Below are 13660 nucleotides of genomic sequence, written 5' to 3'. Positions count from 1 at the left end.
ATCCTTCTTTATAGCTGAATAGTACTCCAATGTATAAAAATACAACTTTTTTATCCATTCCTCATTTGGTGGACACTTAGGTTGTGTACCAGATATGGCTATTACAAATTGTGCTGCTATAAACATGGGTGCACATATTTCACTGTGGTATGATGCTTTCAGTTCTTCTGAGAATATGCCTAGAAGTGGAATAGCTGGGTCAAATGGGGCTTCCAATCCCAGCTTTTTGAGAAATCTCCAGACTGACCTCCACAATGGTTGCACCAGTCTACACTCCCACCAACAATGCAGGAGAGTTCCTTTTTCCCCACAGCCTCTCCAGCATTTGTTGTCATTGGTTTTCTTGACCGTGGCCATTTTTTCAGGAGTGAGATGGAATCTCAGTATGGTTTTAATTTGCATTTCTCTAATGAACAGTGATGGTGAACATTTTTTCATTTATTCATTTGCCATTTGTATTTCTTCATCTGAGAAGTGTGTATTCATCTCAGATGCCCGTTTTTGGATTGGGTCTTTGAATTTTGGGGATCTGATTTTTTAAATTCTTTATATGTTTTAGACAGAAGTCTTTGTCTGAGGGACAGTTCACTAAGATTTTTTCCCAGTTTGTGGGTTTTCTTTTCACTATGCTGGAGATTTCTTTTGACGTGCAGAAACTTTTTAATAAGAGGTGATCCCAGTTATTGAATCTGGGAAGTATTTCCCGTGTGGTTTGAGTCCTGTTCATGAATTCTCTACCTACCCCTATGTCTTCAAGATGTTTACCTACTTTGTCTTCCAGCAGATTTAGTGTTTCTGTTTTAATATTCAGATCTTTAATCCATTTAGACTTTAGTGTAGTATATGGTGATAGGCTTGGGTCTAGTTTTAGTTTTTGGCATATGGAGAGCCAGTTTTTCCAGTGCCATTTATTAAAGAGAGTATCATTTTTCCAATGAACATGTTTGGCCCCATTATTAAAGATAAGGTGGTTGAGTGTGTTTGTTGTTGTGGTTGTATCTCCTCATCTATTTCATTGATCTTCAGCTCTGTTTTTATTCCAGTACCATGTTGAATTTATTGCAGTTGCTCTGTGGTATAATTTCAAGTCAGGGATTGTATGCCTCCTGCCTTGCCTCTGGTGCCTGGAATTGCCTTTGCTATTCTAGGTGTCTCCTGGTTCCAGATGAATTTTAGGAGTGATTTCTTGAGATCTGTGAGGTATGTTGATGGTATTTTTACCGGGATTGCATTGAATCTGTATAAGAGTTTTGGGAGAATGGCCATTTTCACAATATTTATTCTTCCTATCCATGAGCAAGGGATGTCTTTCCATTTTCTGAGATCCTCTTCAATTTCTTTTTTCAGTGTATTATAATTTTCCCTATATAGAAAAATAAATAAAAAATAGCAGGATATATTATAGTAACCCACTTTGACTTTCCATTATCTTGATTTAAAGCCCTGTATTACTCTCACCATCTTGTTTTTGACTGATGTCCCCCTATTCTGTTTTGCTTGATAGTATCAGGTTCGAAAGTTTAAGCAACAGCTGTGAAGATAGTGAGATTCATTATAATGCCCATTCTCATTGACTATTATCTACTTTTGAAGATCTATAATGTCTCCAATGTTTTGGTTTTGTCGGTTTTGTTCTTTACTGTTTTGTTCAATTTTATTATAACTGATGATATAGGCAATTCTATTAGAGATAGTGGGAGGCATTATGGTAACCATTGTTGATCACCTTGTATTATGCTTTTACATTATCTATTATGTCCACCCGTTTGATTTGATTGACTCTGTTCTGTTATGTCACATTTGGTTCTACTCCCTTCCAAAAAAGTAATAAGAACTGTGGGAGCAACAAAACCCAAAATGTGTAATTGTCATTGTACAAAAGAGAGGAAAAGAAAGTGCTCTAAATGGTATAACTGCATGTATATATAAGTGTATAAGATAGATAATGATATCACTGAGTTTTGTTGGATCATTGAACAGAACTATTTGCAGTCTCACTGTTGGAATGTCCACTTTACAAGCTTTAATTTTGTGACTTGAACAATTATTTCTAAGATGACAATATGTAATCCATTAACTAGTGATTTCCTACTATTTATTTTTTTCTGTAAATCTTTATAACTTGTACCCTTTCTCTGCTTTTTTTCCTCCTTAAATAAAATTAAAAAAAATAATTTTCCCTATATAGATCTTTCACTTCTTTCATGAGAATAATTCCTAAATATTTCATTTTTTTGGTTGCTAGTGTGAAGGGTGTGGCTTCTCTTATTTCTCTCTGTGATTTTGTTGTTAGTGTAGAGGAATGCTGTTGATTTTTGAGTATTGATTTTATATCCAGCTACATTGCTGAATTTATTTATTACATCTAGGAATCTTTCAACGGCATTTTGGGGGTGTTAGGGTCTTCATGCTCTTCTTGACTTTATTGTTTGTGCTGAGAAGTCTGCTGTGATTCTGACAGGTTTTCCTTTATAATTGATCTGTCTTTTCTTTCTGACAGTTTTTAATGTTGTATTCTTACGTTGGATTTCTGGGATGGTGATTATTATATGTCTGGGTGTAGTGTTATTTTGGTTATGGCTATTTGGAGTTCTATATGCTTCATTGAGCCTGATGTCAGTTTGCATTCTCATGTTTGGGAAATTTTCAGCTACTACTTCTCTAAATATCCTCTTAACATCCTTTATGTTGTCTCCTTCTTTTTCTTTTATCCCTATCAATCTTATATTGTTTTTCTTTGCATCATCTTGCAGCTATTGAATTGTTATTTCTTGATTCCTTGTTATTTTTAAAAGATCTTTCCTTTCCTGTTCACTAGCTGCAATCTTGTCTTTGAGGTCTGAAATTCTATCTTCACTTTCACTGAGTCGGACAACTTTCACTGGAATTTTTGATTTCCTGTCTATCTCTTTGAATCTGCTTCATGTATTCTGTTTGTTTCTTATATTGTTCATGCAGGGATTCTATCTTTTTGTTTTGTTACTCTAATTTTTTAACTGTGCCTTCTTTAGATATCTTCAGCATCTGTTTCATTTATCATTTTTTTGTTTACCTGTGAGATTATTTGTAGTTTGAATTCCTTTAAACTTCACAGAGTTGCTTCTTTATTTCAGTTGCTATTATTTCAGAAATTTCAGGTGTATGACACATATTTTCCCCTATGCACGTAGCCCCTAAGGTTTCTTGGGATGGGCTGGAGGTTTGAGATTGTATTTTGGTCCTTCATTTTGTCATTTTCCTGTAAACCCATGTTTCAAATGTTGTTCCAAGGCTTCCCCTGGGCCTGTTCGAAATCCTCTTCTATGCCCTCAGCTCCTGGGACTCTGGCTGCCTAGTTCCTGGGATTCAGAGAGGGCCAATGGGGGTGGAGCAGGCAGGCCCAAGACCTGTGTAGCCTGTCGACTGGGGCAGGAAGCTGTGAAGTTCCTTGGCCAGTAGGAGAAACAATCTTAAAGTCCTGGGGCTGGGGATGGTGTGGGGACTCCCACCTCTGGCCACGCAGTTTCCAGAATTGAGGGTGTAGGCAGGCCTAAGATCCCGGAGCTGGCTGAGCATGGCAGGAAGCTGGGAAGTTGGTGCAGGCAGGCCCAAGATACCTGCCATTGGATTTGACATAATCAAACAAACAAAACTGGATAAAACCCAATCCAACAAAACAATGGAAATGATATAGGACTTCCAATAGAAGACCACAGGGAGTCAACAATGGCTGCAACCCTTAGAAGGAGACCCCCACTAGATGCCATGCTGCCTACCACTGGCCTCTTATGACCAGACCACTGGCCCTAGACCTGCAATGTTAGTGAAACACCAAAGTGCCACAGGCATCCAACTGCATTTCACCTCTATAGCTACCATCACAGATGGTATTTCTCCTGGTAAGCCAGTTGCTTACAGTGAGGGGAGGGGGGCTGTGAGGTGGTGCTTCTTGTTTGCCAGCCTGGGCACTGGAAGGGCTAGGGTCTGGCTGTTCCAGTCTCGAGCGATCTGCGCATCTGCTTTTCTACCTTTCTTTTTTAAAAAAAATTATTTAAAGAAAAACAAAACAAAACAAAACAGTAAAAGGGTACAAGTATTACAGAATTTGAAAAAAAATAAACAGTAAGAAATCACTAGTTAATAGATTACATATTGTCATCTTAGAAATAGTTGTTCAAGTTACAAAATTAAAGCATACAGAGTGGACATTCAAACAGTGAGACTGCAAACAGTTGTGTTCAATGATCCAACAAAAACTTAGTAATATGGTCATCTATCTTACATACCTAAACACACTTGCAGTTGTGTCCTTTAGAGCACTTTCTTTCCCTCTCTTTTTTACAATAACATTTACACATTTTGGGTTTTATTACTCCCAAAGTTCTTATTACTTTTTTTGGAAGAGAATAAAACCAAATGTTACAAAACAAAACAGTCAGTCAAAACAAAGAATGGACATAGTACATGATGTAACAACAGATACGAGGTAATCAACAATGGTTATCATAATGCCTCTTGCTACCTTAAAAAGAATTGCCAGTATTATCAGGTATAATAAAATTGAACAAAACAATACAGAACAAGACCAATAAAACCTAAACATTGGAGACATTACAGGACTTCAAAAGAAGATAATAGTCAAACCAGAACGGACATCATAGTGAATATTATTGCCTTCAAAGTAGTTGCTTATACCCTCAAACTTGATACTATCAAACAGAAAAGAATAGAGTAAAATCAGTCAAAACAAGATGGTGAGAGCAATACAGGGCTTCAAATCAAGTTAATAGGAAATCAAAAAGTTACTATAATATATACTACTAATTTTTAAATTTTTTTCTCTTTTTTTTTTTTTTTTGTCTTTTTCTTTTTTTTTATTGGTACCGGGGATCGAACTCACGACTGCCTGCTTGCAAGGCAGGTGCTTATGCCGCCGAGCTAAATCCCCAGCCCCAATTTTTTTCTCTTAATTAAAAAAATAATAAATAAATAAATTTTAAAAAGTGGGAGAATGAGATAAAAGAGGACATAACAACATAACAATACATGTCAGAACAGAACAATTCAAGCAACAAAATGTTTCACCACAAGATAACCCGACTTAGTAGTTACCATAGTGTCTCTTTCCTTGAAATATTTGAGTATAACTTCGTATACTATAGCATCAAACATATCAAGACAGTGTGAAACCATTCAAGAGGATGAAAGTATTACAGGGTATTTGGAACCAGCTAACAGAAAAGGGATTTTCCCATTTAAAGGCAAGCAGAAACTGGGTCGGCTAGCCTCCTGTGCTGAGCCCTGATGACCACTAGAGGGCGGGCGCGTCCACGTTTTCTGAAGTGATGCAGCCATGGAGAGGATGCCACAGACCAGAGTCCATCTATGGACAGTGCCCCAGATCTCATCTTCAGGACTGATCACCAGGAGGTGCCTGTGTTGGTTGTGGAACTATGAGTGCAAAGTTCCTGCCTGTGGTTCGAGTGTGGGTTGGAGAACTCAGGAGAGGAAGGGCTTCATGCAGTGGGTGTCAAGACCACTTTCTCCCTGGACACCCAAGGCACAAGTCCCCTAGAGTAGTGTCCACATTGTGACTTGGAGTAAGTAATGTGATCTCCTCACTGTGGCCTGCAGTACTAAAGTACAATTCAAACAGTGGCCTCAGGTACTAGTGTCAAACCAACAGAGGAACCTCTGATATCTAACTGTGGACCCCTCATATTAATGTCCACACAGTGGCATCTAATATTGATTTAATAGTCACAGAGTAGCTTCTGAGTTTAATATCCATAGAATAGCCTGTTTTTCAATGATAGCATTTACATTGTGGCCGCAAGAGTAATTTAACATCCACAATATGGCCTCTGTGCCATCATGATGGCACACTGTGGAGTCCTGAGCCTGATAAATTATCTGCAGAGTGGCCTCTTGGTATGAACACACCATTACATGCCAATCCCTAGTACTGTAATTGTGCCCTCCTTGCAACCCCTTACTACCCACATCCGTACTGTGGCCGATCATCCAATAAGGCTAATATGACACCCACATGTGGGCTTTTTCTCTTTTTTTGAGACAGGTTCTCAGTGTTGTCTAGGCTTCCAAATGCCGAGATCAAGGTGTGTGTCTCACACGAGGCTCCCAGTGGCATCATAAATAATGTAATATCCATACTGTTGTCTTCAATGATAATTCCATGCCCAACGTATGGCCTGTAACACTAATTTAATATTTACACATTGGTCCCAACACTAATACAGTAAATCCATGGCTTATGAACACTCAGATTTCAAACTTCACATGTGTGCTATGTATGATCCACTTTCTTGGCTTATGAACAAATCTGACTCATAAACAATTCTGCTGGAATGGAACTTGTTTGCAAAGCAGAGACTTTCTGTATCAAGTGGGCCATGAGGCCTTTAGTACTGACAATATCCATGGAGTGCCCTCTAATACTCATATCATATTCAGGCAGTGGCCTCAATTTCTGATATAAAATCTCTAGATTGGCCTGTAATCCTAATGTCCACTGTGGCTCTAAATAATCACTGCCCCTCTCACCACCTGCTCCTTGAGGTTGAGACCATCTCTCCCACAGTGATGATGACATGCACATAGTGGGCACCACATGAATTGTACCTGTGCCAATCTAAGTCACCATCTATAAAATGATTTTTACTCAGGGAACTCCTAAACCTACCTGATGTCACACTGGGTAGTATTATTACAAATCCCCACAAATATAATTCCAGATGCCACATGTGGTTATTTGCATCAAGTAGTTTGAAATGGCAACAGCGTTCATTATGCCATTGTATATTTGCTCATTGGATGCCACGTTGGTGTTTCCAATAGTAGTATGCATGTGATCCAAGAAAAGAGAATCAAGTTCCATTCTCTAAATGGAACGGTTTTGTTGAGTTATATCAAAAGAAACAATCAAAGCATATATGACCCTGTTATTCCATTTTTAATTTCAATCTATATTCAATATCTCTTTTTTTGGCAAATGATCCTAGTTTTTGTTATAGAGGATTTTTACTTCCTTTGGCCAGTTCCTAGGTATATATATTTCTAGGCTATCATGAATGGGAGTTTTTCCCAGTGAGTTCATGACTGGTGTACAGGATTAATATTAAATTGTACCCTGAACATTATTATGCTTTCTTTTGCCTGGTATCTGTTCAGGTATTTATCCATTTTTGGTTAGATTCTTAGTTGTTGACATTCCAAATTGTTTGTGTATTTTGAATACAAATTTGTTCTCAGATTTTTTTCATGTGGAGAAGTTATCCAGTATTTTGATGTCTACACAGGGTTGACACAGACAACTTAATTTGATAAACCCAACATGATTGACATATTTACTTTTATTTGAGTCAGGGTCTCACTGCATAGTTCCATCTGTTCTTGAACTTACTATATAGGCCAGGAACTTACTCAAATTCACAGCAGTCTTGCTGCAGCCTTCTGAGTGCTGGGATTATAGGTGTGCACTACCAAACCTAGTGAATATATTTACTTTTATGAAGAGGGTTAGTGTTTGAGATTTAAAGTAAATTTGAGAATAAAGATTAGAGCTTATAGTATGAGTAAATAAGAGAATTTGGCTTACAGTTGTGATTTGTGTTGAGATCCAAGTTTGACTTGAATAGGAGTAAAGTTAAAGTTAGGATGAATAAGTGGAAAAATTACACTGAAATTTTCTTATATTTTATCAGTTAAATACAATTTCAAGTATTCTGTGATAAATTAAAGTTTACATTGTAAAACCTTAGAGGAAATAGCTCAAAAATATACAGTGTATTGTTTTTCTAATTGTGACAAATATATTAAAGATTTGACTTAAAAATATTTTTAAGATAGTTAAGGTATACTACTGGTTTCTCTGAGTTCACAGGAGACAAAGTTTTGTGCTGGCCTTATTTTGAAAACTGAATGCAGATGTCTTGTGCTCTGGGTGAATGATCTGGGGATGACTGTGTGCAACGTATGTACCATTGTTGGCTCCTGGTTGACATGTTTTGAAATTGTGTTTTCTCTTTGAAATAAAATAGATTCTAAAAAATATTTTCTCATAGGCCTGAGAAATGAAATACAAGCAAAAACTGCCTATAGAATTTCTCCTTGGCTTTTTTCTTTATAGAGAAAAAACAATAAAGCAAATCAAAACAAACCATGGGAACGATACTAGGTTTCAAAAACAAGACAGTAGGAAATCAATGATAGTTACTGTAATGCACATCATTATCCACTAAATTGATGCTCATGCCACCAGACACAGGTTTGCAAAGTCAACCAAACAGCATATGAAACATATCAGCGCTACATTGTCTTTTTACTTCAGTTGCTATCATTTGAGGAATTTCAAGCATGTGACTTCTATTTTGGTGTCTATATCTATGGGACTTGTTCTGGGGGTTGGCTGGTGATCTGAGATTGAAACCTGCTCCCTTTCCTTGATAATTTCCTTTGTTCCTTTGACTCAGCTTGTTGCTGAGTCTCTGATGTTCCCTGCATTGGCTGAGCATCCTGTAGTGCAGGGGACTAGGCTAGACACTGGGTTCCTTTGATGGGAAGTTCCTGGGCAGCTGCTCTGAACCTTGGGGGTGTGGCTTCCTCTTCTTGGGGAGGGAACTTATCAGGAGGCATGGCCTCTTCTCTGGCTTGTGGCAATGGACTCACCAGGGGGTGCATTGTTCCTTTTTAATGAATCCATTGTTACATTTCTTTCTTTTTTTTTTTTGATACCAAAGATGAAGATCAAACTCAGGACCCTGCACTTGCCAGGTAGGTGATTATGCCACTGAGCTAAATCCCCAGCCCTACTGTTACATTTCTAAAGTTCTGAAATGGCCGACAGACAATAGAAAGATACCACTGTAGGCTCGTGCTTGAAACCAACAGCTTCCAGAGAACTGCTGGCCTTGACTCAGCCTTCTTTGACTTGAGGGTACCTAGCCATCTCCTCTCGTGGCCTTCACACTCCCACCACTAGTGTCTCTCTTTTCTAAATACTGGAGTCTAACTGGATTAGAACAGATGCACATTTTTAAAATTTCCTTTTTAATTGATTCATGCCAGCACAGTGGTGCATGCCTGTAATCCCAGCAGTCAGGAGGCAGGAGGACCACTGAGTTCTAGGCCAGCCTGGGCTATGTAGTGAGTTCAAGACCAGCCTGAACTACAGAGTGAGGACCTATCTCACATAAAGATGAATACAAAGTTCACCTGCTTAGAGGGGCCTCACACACCCACCTCCACTCTGTGGACAATCTAGGCTAGTCTGATCAGTGGTCCCAACACAGGAACTCTTAGAAAATTCTCAGAAGGCATGGTCATCCATCAGGCTACTGGATCAGCAACAGTGCTCCTTCAGCCGTCCAGAGCTGATGGCTAGTATCAGTCTCGCCAAGCTCAGCCTGGAAACACAGTCATGGGGGCCTCCAGTGTGGAATCCTTCTGCACTGTGCTGCATCACGTGTGCCATTGGATTCCCTTAGCATCCCATCTGGCAGAGGCCTCAGCATATTGTGGGAAGTGGGCTGGTAGCAGCCTAACCAGGAAATGTGTTCCTATGGAAAAGATTTCATTCAAACTTCACGTCCTTTCCTGACTTCATGGCCTTATTTTCCTGTAGGGAAAAAAGAGATCAAAGCCCTTTTCTCTGACTAAAAGACATTTTTGACACTTACATAGGTATTTTGAAAAACATAGATCAAGTTATTGGTATAGAGGATGGCTTGGACATGGAGTACAAATTACATTGTGTGAGAAGGAGGGAGGGCTTCCCAGAGGAGGTGGTCTGAGTTTGGACCCTGCCAAGAGCTGGAGGACCAGTGAGAGGAAAGGACAAAAGTCATGCATGGCCCACAAGTTGCCCAAGACCTTACTGGGTCACTGTGCTATCCAGTTCTAGGAATGTCCAGTGTTTCCATTCCTGTGGACCTATACATATGACCAGCTATTTGCTCTATCCTGGTTTTTATGCTACATCTTTAATGTAGCATTCATTGTGAGATTGGGGTGGAAAATCTTAACTTGACTCAGTTACAAATTTTTCTTACTGTGATTTCAGGTAGTAACTGTCATGTAGAATAAGTATAAGACATTCATTAGGGGCCAGGGATGGAGCTCAGTGGCATAAACATCTTCCTGGCAAGATCAAGGTTCTGAGTTTAAGTCCTAGTACCAAAAACCCCATTCATTAAAGTCTGGATGGCCTCTTTAGGTGATGTTCTAGTCAAGTCACACACACACACAAACACACCAGTTATGAATCTCATGTTGTTTATATACAATTTCAAGAATCTGGGAACATCCAAGCAATCATATTCTTGACAATTGTCGTTAGAGATTTGACATGATGTGACAGTATTTCCACAGTTTATATAGTGTTGCTCTTTAAGATCCTTGTAAGGATATTTTCTTCTTCTTAACATTTATAAACTTATATTCAAGTGAGATGACAGTAAAATGTTTTTACATATAGAATAACAGATTTATTTAAAATGCCATGCCATAAAATGATAATTTTAATGTGATTTCAAAAAAAGTCAATAGAGCAACCAGCTCACCTCCCTGGTAAGCAGCCATGGCTCGGGCAAGTGGCAGCCATCCCAAGGAGAGAACCAACCAGCGTCTCCCGAGATCTGCACCATGTTGGAAGTTAGGGGGCTGGGAAACAAAGCAACCAGCTTGCCTCCCTGGTAAGCAGCCATGAACCTACCAACACATCAACTGAGAATCAAACACCCCGCCCCACTGTCAGCAAATGGGAGTCAGAGGTCTGAGCATCTCTTGGGAGGTTGACCATATGCAGTACTGCAAATAGGGGGATTTCCTTCTACCATCTCTTTAAAGGCAAATATTTGTTATCACTGTTTTGCTTTGTTCTGATTAATTGTGTTGCTCTATTCAATATTCTGTTTTGATAAGTTCTATAATGTCCTGCATTTTGTTTGATTTTGCTATACCTGATTGAAAGAACAACTATTGTGAAGATAATGAGATATACTATGGTACCTATTACTGTTACCTTAGTAACCTGCTGTGATGTTCTGTACCAATTTCACTGCACTGTCTCAGTTGGCTTTGTTCTGTCTTGTTCTGTTGTATTTTACTACCTTCAAAATAATAAACATTAAAAAATTCAATAACTTTAAGTTTTTTCTGGAGGTAAAGAAGTCCATTCGTATTCTCTATGTATTAATCTATTTTTTGTTACTATAACTGTGAGCTTCAGACTGGATAATTTGTAATGAATAAAGGCTTAAACAGTCTGTGGTTCTGAAGGTTCGTGGTCAAGGGGTTCCATCTGGTTAGCAGTGCATCATCTTCCTGGTGGGGACACTGCATAACACGGAGGCAGAGATGTAAGGATAGAGGCGCATACAAACACTGGGCCAAATGGCTTTTCTAAGAGTTCTACTTGACAGACAACAGTAAGCCATTAACCTATGACTGAGTTACTCCATCATACTTAACCACCTTCTGCTAGCAAGCATTTAGTATTTCCAAATGAAATTAAATTTCAATGTGAGGTTTGATGTGGATGTTGAAACCATAGCAGATTATATAAGAAAATGAAATAGCAAATGTAGCCAGAAAAACTCTGAAACATAACATTAATGTAGTCTAGCTAGCCCTAAATTATGTATTATATTGCATTTTATTATATTCCCCCCATAGTGAAACTATTACAATGGTGTTGTGCACCATTAGATAAAGTTTAAAAAGTCCTAGAGCCAGGCATGGTGGCACACGCCTTATAATCCCAGTGCTTAGGAAGCTGAGGCAGGAGGAATTGCTGTGAGTTGAAGAGCATCCTGTAGCACATAGTCTGAGGCTAGCCTTAACTGCATATCAAGACCCTATATAAAAGACTGAAAACAAGAATTCTCAATATTGATGTATGTACGAAGATAAATGAATGTATAAATATAATTTGTGTATTATATATTGCATTGCACTGTATTTCAGTCAGTAGCTAAAACCACAAGTCAAGTATTATAATATGACCATTGAATATTCCAATCCAAGTATTGTAATCCCTTTTGTGATCTTCCTCACAATTTGGAAATTTATATTTTAATCCCATTGAAATGTTATTTGAATCCAGGCAATTCCTATCTACCATCTCCAATGCAACCCAATGCAATTCTTAAATTGGAATAAGTCACCAAGATTTATTCCAATTTAAGAGCAGCCAAGGGGTCCTAAGCCTGATCTGAGTGAGGATATATAGATGAAGGCCTTGATCCAAGGCCTCTCCCAGAATTTATTATCTCATACAGAAGGAAGTGGCTCAAAGATGCGTGACAATGAGGATGCAGGAGCTATGTGAGTAACCTGAGGTGGTTACCCAGGTAGAGGGAAAAGCATCCGTGCAAAGTGAAGGGAGAATGGCATGCAGGAAGTTCAGTCTGCACAATTCAATTGAGGTAGCACTTAAATTGCTTAGGAGGCTGTTGCTGCAGTTTCTGATATATAAACTTTTGTGCTCTGGGGAATGATAGCTTCTTACTTTGAGGCTTGTACGAAGCAGACATTCCTGGAGCTGAGTAGCTCTGCTGTCTCACTGTGCTCAGATCTTTTACAGAGAGCACGATGCGAGGAAACAGGAGACTGTCATTGGCCTTAGAGATTCTATATCAGTACTTCATCTGACCTTATTTGCAGTGCAATTGAAGAGAGAAGGGAATACCATACTCAGCTCTGTGCATATCAGTATATGGAAAAAAGTCTCAGTTTAACTATTATAGCAATTGTTCTGTATTCAAGGGGAGTTGCTCAAACTGTCTCCTACATCAGAGAATAAAGACTGTGCTTTAAACTTGGGAGAAAAGTGAAAACTGCATTTGTACTGGCATTATAATTAACTGGACATAAATTGAAGCAGAGATCTAGATATGAAAAATAAAAGTCATAAAATCTGCACAATGAAAGCATTGAGGGAAATGTCATCCCCAATATTACTTAAGACACAGAGTTACAAAATAGATGAAAAACCTTTTTGAGACACCGTCTTGCTATGTAGGTCAGGGTGAGCTTGAACTCACTTATGTAGGATAGGCAGGATGTGAACTCATGGTAAATCTTTTCCATCAGCCTTCCAAGTACTGGGAATACTGACATATCACCTCCTGGATTCAAAACAAAGTTTTGAAATCTTTATTTTTTATTTTTGGTACTGGAGATTGAACTCATGACCTTGTGCTTGCCAAGCAGGCCCTTATGCCACTGTGCTCAATCCCTGACCCTGAAAATTAAGTTTTGTATAGCACAAATAGTAAGACTGAGCTTCAAAGTCATTGGGGAAAATTTTAACCTGTTGCTCAGAAATGTCAAATGTTCTCAGTGTATCCATAATGCTCCTAAAAATATAAAGACCAGGGCCTAGAAAAGGGCAGTCCTACTAGACCATAGGACCTCAGACCTCCTACATATCTGAGGACTAGGTGTACTATCAACGTGAGTGGATGCCATCTTTAGGCCCTGGACAGTGACTCTGCATGGACTGGCTGAAGATCATGTTATCTGTAGTCCTGGGCAACACTGAGGAATCTGGGTAGTGTAGTCCGGAGGAGGTGAGTTACAAATATTCTGGGACTTGTAATCCCATGGGAACAAGTTGAAGTTTCAGGATATTGCGTTCCATTTGATGGTGGTGGTCGTA

Source organism: Cavia porcellus, unplaced genomic scaffold, assembly GCF_034190915.1.
Source record: "Cavia porcellus strain 051 isolate PalLab524CR breed Dunkin Hartley unplaced genomic scaffold, mCavPor4.1 scaffold_31, whole genome shotgun sequence".
Lineage (NCBI taxonomy): Eukaryota > Metazoa > Chordata > Mammalia > Rodentia > Caviidae > Cavia > Cavia porcellus.
This window is presented reverse-complemented; position numbering follows the sequence as displayed.